Source organism: Vespa mandarinia, chromosome 11, assembly GCF_050613455.1.
Source record: "Vespa mandarinia isolate Hongniang chromosome 11, ASM5061345v1, whole genome shotgun sequence".
NCBI lineage: Eukaryota > Metazoa > Arthropoda > Insecta > Hymenoptera > Vespidae > Vespa > Vespa mandarinia.
The window spans coordinates 2522501-2530000 of NC_140820.1; the positions used below are offsets into that span (position 1 = coordinate 2522501).

Here is a 7500-nt window from a genome sequence, read left to right on the forward strand (position 1 = left end):
CCCTTACCAGGCTCGACCATTCTTTCGATAAACTTTACCGTCCGCTCACGTTCACCGAACGGAGAATGCAATTATTTGCGTTTATTGTTGTTTTACGATCCTAGCACGCGCTGGATGGCTCGGGCTTTTGTTCCAACGAAAATTCCATGAGACGAGACGCGAATTATAATGAATTAAAATGCCATGTGGGAGGATTTGATTCGAAAATAATATTAATAAGATTGATGGAAGAAAATACAGGACATTTGGAACGATGGCAATGTACTTGATTAAAAACTTTATTATACCTTGTTATGAATTTCTAAATTAATAGTAGTTGATATAAATACGTAAAATGACATTTATAAATTGTTTGCTTGCTTGCTTACTTGCTTATTAGTTTTATTGAATTTTCCAAAACGATATGCTATTATATACTATTATTCCTGAACATAATAATATATAAATACAATACATTCGTTCAATTTCAAATGAGATCGTCGTATGTAAGAAAGAGAATGAGAGAGAAAGAGAGAGAGAGAGAGAGAGAGAGAGAGAGAGAGAGATGAAATGAAAAAAAGAAAGAAAGGAAAAAATTTATATCAGGGCTTGAGAGGGAATCTCGAAAAATGGTACTCTCGCTCGTTAAAGTTCATTGTATGCCATTTCATAAAGGGAACCAATTATGTAGTCAACTAGCAGCACATCGGTCTTCTTTCGAGAAAAAGAGGGAAACCGGTGGTAGTGGAAGGAGAGATACAAAGAGTAGAAGATAGAGAGAAAGAGAAAGAAAGAGAGAGAGAGAGAGAGAGAGAGAGAGAGAGAGAGATAGAGAAAGAGAAAACGCTAGAGAAATTAGAGTATTTATGACAACGGGGGAAACTCTGAATCGTCCGAAAACGTCAGCGTACAGAGTATTTTCTCGTACTCCCTTGCTCTTTCCTACTTGTATATATGGCCGCATTCGTTTTGCAATGCTTGCAAAGTGGGAAAAGCGCCGACTGGCATGTCAGGCGTGAAGAAATACGTGCACTATTGCCGACGTACTTACCGCCAACAAAATTTTAAGCTTGGTTTCGTGCTTCTAGAACCAGAGGCGTAATAAACCATCCTACGTTCGTTGTTGTCAACGTCATTAACGTTTTCCAACAATGTATATATTCCTTTTGACAAGAGAATATTCGTTCTTCGACTTTTCTGCCAATAGTTATTCAACAATGATCATAATAACGTCATGTAATTTTTATTAATCGTAACGATATTTAATATGAAAGTGATTTATTTAATTAATCCTGAGATAATAACTTACATTGATTACACGTACATATATATGTGTATCGCGCTTTAATTGTTTCTCGAATGTATCTAAGCTATGAATATACAAGATGAGAATATTTTAAATAATTCGTGGATCTTAATAAAGAGGCCGTTTCCATTGGAGTGCACCGTTCATCGTCGGTTAAGGGTTAATTAATCCGTCGTAAAGTCGCACGCTACTACGTGCCCTTGCTTCCATAATTCAAGACGAGATGAGATCTCTAACCTTGGTCGAATATGCATTCTGAGTATCTAGCGCGTAACATTATTCAAAGTAGGAATCGGGGCTATGCGATAAGTGGTAAGTGTAATATCGAACTTATATATCTAAGTATATATTACTATACATGTACATATAAGACGAAACACGTTAATACGTTACGTCCGTTACACTCTCGTAGCTTAATATTCCATACGCGAAAGCACGGTCGTTTCTTATCTTTTGGTGTCGAGGGACCCTCGATAACTTTTCAAAGGCGATTATTACATAATAGATAGAACTTTACTACAGCACTGTAGACAGTACTTATTAACGAACCAACTCGATACGTTCACGTAAGTTACATCTCGATCAAACTCTCATAAGAGTTTTCATAAAATGTTTTCGTAAAATGTTTGTTGACTATGACAAGTTCTAGTAAAAAATGATTTAAAATAATATCTACTTTGGGTCAATGGATTTTTATAAATTTATTGAAAAAGGATATTTTTTTAGCTCTCTGCTTATTATTATTATTATTATTATTATTATTATTATTATTATTATTATTATTATTATTATTAGTGTTAAATAATATCAAATGAATTTTACTGCCCAACGTCATTGATATTGAAAATATAATGCATAAAATAGTAATATGTGGGATTGCTTTAATTTACAACAAAATGAATTTCATTCTTCCTATAATTTCAATAATGAATTATTTTCGTAATAACAAATATTTCCATTTGAATTTCACTTTTTTTATAAAGTCATATAAATCTCGAAAAGTCGGAATCTTTAATTATACTTCGTATTATCGATTATATTAACAATAGAGTCGATCTTTAACGCAAGAAAAATATTACCAGTGTAACTCGTAAAACTTCAAGTAGGAAGATTAAAAAAAAAAAAACACGAAAAAAAATGAAAGAAAAAAGAAAAATTACATTATGATATAAAAAGAATATGAAATATTAACAGATTATATGAGTATTCTGTATAAATGATAATCGTTAAATAATCATTTTATATATAATTTATAAACAAATGAAAAACTGATCGCAAATAATGAATTTTGCACAGTGCACGAGAGATTCGATGTGAATTTAATATCATAATTAATGATCAATTAGACGATTCGGTCAAAGTAAATGCACGCGATCTTTGATTACAAATGAAGATAACGTGGAAGCTCAAAAATAGACGTTCGGATCGATAAAGGCTCCTTACTTGGTCCTTGGAACGGAGTCAATCCTACAAGACGCAAGGAAACAATAGAAGGCACCAGCTGCACGGTACGTCCCACTTTAAGTAAATCGCGCGAAATCTACGTTAAGAGAACGAATAAACTAAAATGAACGAAATAATAAAGTAAAATAATAAAGACGAGATACGAAGAAAATAATAAAGAGATAAAAACATAATTTATATAATTAAAAATAAACTCATTTTATAGATCATATGAAATATTGAGAACATTTTTATAATAAGTATCGTAAAGTAATAAATTTGATAAAAGTAGAAATCAAAATTAATCTATTGAATTAGGATAAATCTATTTAATCGTTATTATCTTGAATAATTTAGTAAGTTTTCATGAATATCAAATAATATTTTTATTTTCTTGGATAAATGCAAAATATTGAGAGAAAGAGAAAATGTCTCATATATTTTATGATAGGAATAAAAAAAAAAAAAAAGAAAAAAAAAAGAAAAAAAAAAAAGAAAAAAAGACAAAAGGAAAAGATCTTACCGGCTGAGCATCGTTCTACGATCGGCGTCGTTCATTAAGTGGAAGGGATGCAGGGTAGTTACCCGTTGGGTCAGAGCCTTCAAACTATACCATCGGCAGTTCCGCAAGCTAATCCAATATAAATCTCCGGGTATAAAGCTGTTCCGATTAATGGTTCGACAAACCAATGTGGTAGAAGGCTAGGAAGACTATATACCGGAGTCCCATGAAGCGCAGGAGTTGGTGCTTCAATGTGTGGGAGCCACTCCCACTGCTATCAGCGCCGACACGACCACCAACGTTAAAGGAAGAAACCCCTTCCTTCCATCTCATGGACCAAGAGAAAACGAGAAAGAAAGAAAGAAAGAAAGAAAGAAGGTAGAAAGGAAAGAAAGAAAGAGAGAGAAAGAGAGAAAGAGAGAGAAGAAGAGAGTAAATGGAGAAGGAGCAAGAGAAGGGTGGTAAAAAAGAAAAGGGAGTGCGACCTTAGCTCTAACGACCCTCGGGCCAACATTATCCCCCGAACTTAAGAAATGGCAGAGCTAATGAGCTTTTAAATTATTCCGCGCACGGGAGTAAGCTTTCGCCGCGGTATGGCCGCGCTACCACCGAAAATTCTCTCACGTAATGGCCTTCTTCTAGTTCTACGTTCATCGATGCATATATGTACAGGGCGATTCGCCCGTTGGTTAAAAGTGAATTTAACGGTTGGTCGGTTAAGGAAAAGAATGTCGATTTAAAAAAGAAACTTCAGGATAATACGATACCTATAACAGGAATCTAAAACCGATATATCGATTTAAAGGCGTAACTGTCTTCGTTTATCGTTTATCGAAAGATTGAAGATAGAATGGTAGACCTGTAACAGCGTTCATCATCGATCGATCGAATACCTGACATGATCTAAACTGCATTTTGTGTTATTGAGGGGAATGTCATTAGTTAGAAAATTTCATAATAGCAAATCTTTCGGTGAAAAGTTAAAAGATGTCAAACAATGAATGAACAAAAAATGATGGAGACAATTTTTTCTTCGTTTCCTGTTCATTTTAAAAGAATTTGAATCAAGGAAATGGGATAATGAAATTTCATCAAGATAACTTTGAGTTATTCCCTATAGATATACATATATTTTCAACACATTTAAATGGATATAAAGTGAAAAAGTATTTTCAATTCTCTTTGCGATTATATCAGCGAAACAATGGAGATATCCTTGCCAAGAATAAGTTTACGTATCATTGATACGATTTAACTACCTATTCTATGCCACATTGAGAATTCCAATAAATCGTAACGACGAAAAAAAAAAAAAAAAAGAAAAACTATTTATTGAAGTAAAACGAATAAAATTCAAACTAGTAGGAAAGAGGAATATAAAGAAATATAAAGAAATATAAAGAAATATAAAGAAATATAAAGAAATAGATTGAGAATTAATGGTATGAGGTAAGAAGAAAAGAGGGTATATGAAAATGGCGTAAATATAAAATATCATCCGGCTATTTAAACGTACACATATCTATGTACATATATATATATATATATATATGAATTTTGAAAGAACGTACGAAAGCGCTCTCTCTCTCTCTCTCACTCTCTTATAGTATCCGAAAGTTGGCTACAATGGAAACGCCCTGGGAGACTTTTACCAAAAGACAGAAGGCAGGAAAGCGTTTCGCAAAGGAGAACCAAAAGATATGGATGGGGAAACGAGCTAGACAAAAGATTGGAGAGGACTGAAATAAGTAGGAAACGTGAAAGATCGTTTCGATGGTGAGACGAAAGAGCCATGTCTTTTTACATTAGAGAGAGACAGGAAGACAGTTATGGAGATATACATATACATATATATATATACATAAAGAGAGAGAGAAAGTAATAGATACATACTCACACATATGTATATATATATATATATAAAGAGAGAGAGAGAGAGAGAGAAATTCAAGTTATACCTACGTCTATTTCTGAATATTGGAATAACTCGAATACCGCTTTCATGACGTTGTATCGTCTTTATACGCGGAAATATTCGAGCGATTGTTACGAGAAAGACATTCTTTACAGCTTCGGATTCCTCTTTTCTACCTAGCGCGAAGTTGTAAGAGAAAGGGTAGTCCAAGGGTAGCTAAGCGATGGCAAGGAATTCCTTACTTTTCGTCGAGCATTGGAGATAAGAGTATCGTGAGAACCCCGATGTCTCTTTTCTCAGTTCAGATTCCAAGCGATCCAATGTGCGTTTACGGACTTTTTTATTTTCTTATTTTTCAATGAGAGGGATCACATTAACATATGCAAGTATTTAAATGGAATAACGTAAAATAAATGAACTCATTTATTATTCTTCTTACTGATTCACATATTGTATCTATTACATACAAGTAAATTTAAATCTAAGTGTCATACGCTTCGTCGAAGTTCATAACGTAATTGTCGTTTGTCCGCATTAAATTACGACGTGAAACCGCGCGCACTCGTCGATTTCACGCTGGTCACAAACAGTTCTCTCTCTCTCTCTCTCTCTCTCTCTCTCTCTCTGTCTCTATCTGTCTCTTTCTCTCTCTCTTTCTCTCTTTCTATCTCTCTATCTCTCTTTCTCACTCGCTCTTCTACGTATATAAATTTTCGGAAAATCAATACTACCCGTCGGGTTTGTTCCTTTTGCGTGGTAACGTAGGTACTAAATAACATGACTCGTGTATTTTCTGCAAGATCGATTGCATTTGATCTCTGTCTCAATGATTCCTAGCGTGATTAAAACTCATTGTGTTCTTTGATGAAAGAAAGAAATTTTTGATAAGCGAAAAATATCCATGGTGAAATGCGTACAATTTTCGATAGGCAGTCGAGTGTAATCATGTAACGCGAGATGATAACATATTTTTTTCTTTTTCTCTCTTTCTTTATTTCATAAGGGGTGTAACATTGGATTTCAGATTATTCCAACTGAATTCTGAAAAAGTTCTAAATTAGATACGATTAGAAAAAAAAAAAAAGGCAATTGATCGTTCTTTCGTGACATCTAAATATCACACTGGATCTATAATTACATTATAATTATGGTTATGAATTATCTGTATATATGCAAAATATCTCTCATTGAATTATGTATATATTTGAAATTGCATCGTCAGAACGATCAATCCTTATTATAATCAGACTAGCATCGGGTCGGGTTCATTATAAAATTTGTCGATCGAATCGATCCCAACATAATGGAATTTCCTTCTATTCGATGATTTGCATATTTATGCCAGTCGTAGGTTCTTCCAATCAACTTCTTAATAACGATAGTAGACGATTCGATTCTGGTCTGCTTCCGTATCTGTCCTGCGGTTAACCACCTCGCCTTCCGTCAAAAGTTTCAGACCAGGCATACAAGTTCACTGCGATTATTCATAGTTGGAGGCACATAATCGATAATACGTCAACTCGACGGGTGGCGAATGGTGGTTAGCGCGAGGTCTCCCAACGACGTCGAGATTTCACGTCGAAACGTTCCGAAAATCGATAATAGCCGAACAGGCGCAGCTAGACAGAGAGAAAGACAGAGAAAGAGAGAGAGAGAGAGAGAAAGAGAGAGAGAGAGAGAGAGAAAGAGAAAGAGAGAGAAAGTCGACATTTGAATTATTTCAACGGACGTTGATCGACATCCATTCCTCATCGAGCAAAACTTATTAGTATTTTTTATTCACATCTTTCAGATCAAAAAAGTTATATTTAAATTCAGTTAAATACTGATTTCTATAAACAGAAATCATTGTGCTATAATTAAATTCTATAATATTTTCATATATATATATTTCTTTTTTTACCAAGATACATATATCTTCGTTATGCCAATTAACACCTGCCAATCGTAATTACAAAATCGTCCTAATTATACAAATCCCTCAGAGACAATATGTTTACGCTGAAAAAATTCGTCGAACCATTAACGATCGAAGTTTCTAATTTATTTGATCAAATCGATAATTTGGATAACGGCTAAATATACCACTGATCAATAATCAATGTTATCGAAAAAAATTTCAACGTGTCAATGAAATTTTGAGAACGGGAAAAAGAGCCGAGAAAAGTACTTGTAAAATACTTTCACTTTTATCCTCCCGTATCTTTGATTTTATTAAAACCACTTCGATCGAGCTGTTAACGGAACAAAATGAACGATTGAAAAAGATTGGTACTCACAAAAGAGGCCAGGAAACATGATTTTTCAATTTTTCTTTTGTCCTTTTTCTCTTTTTTTTTTTTTAACTCGTTTCAA

The 7500-nt window shown here is 33.8% G+C and overlaps 1 protein-coding gene across 3 annotated transcripts in view; it reads right to left on the reverse strand.

The window, feature by feature from the left end:
- Ddr (discoidin domain-containing receptor 2) overlaps positions 1-7500 on the reverse strand; it is a 149394-nt gene that overhangs the window by 125487 nt on the left and 16407 nt on the right. The window contains exon 1 of one of the 3 annotated variants that reach the window (XM_085660119.1): positions 3252-3486. The exons of the other annotated variants lie outside the window; for them this stretch is intronic. The gene's annotated coding sequence lies outside the window, so the exon portion shown is untranslated. Of the gene's footprint in view, positions 1-3251; positions 3487-7500 lie in introns of those variants that run through there. 3 annotated transcript variants of the gene reach the window in all.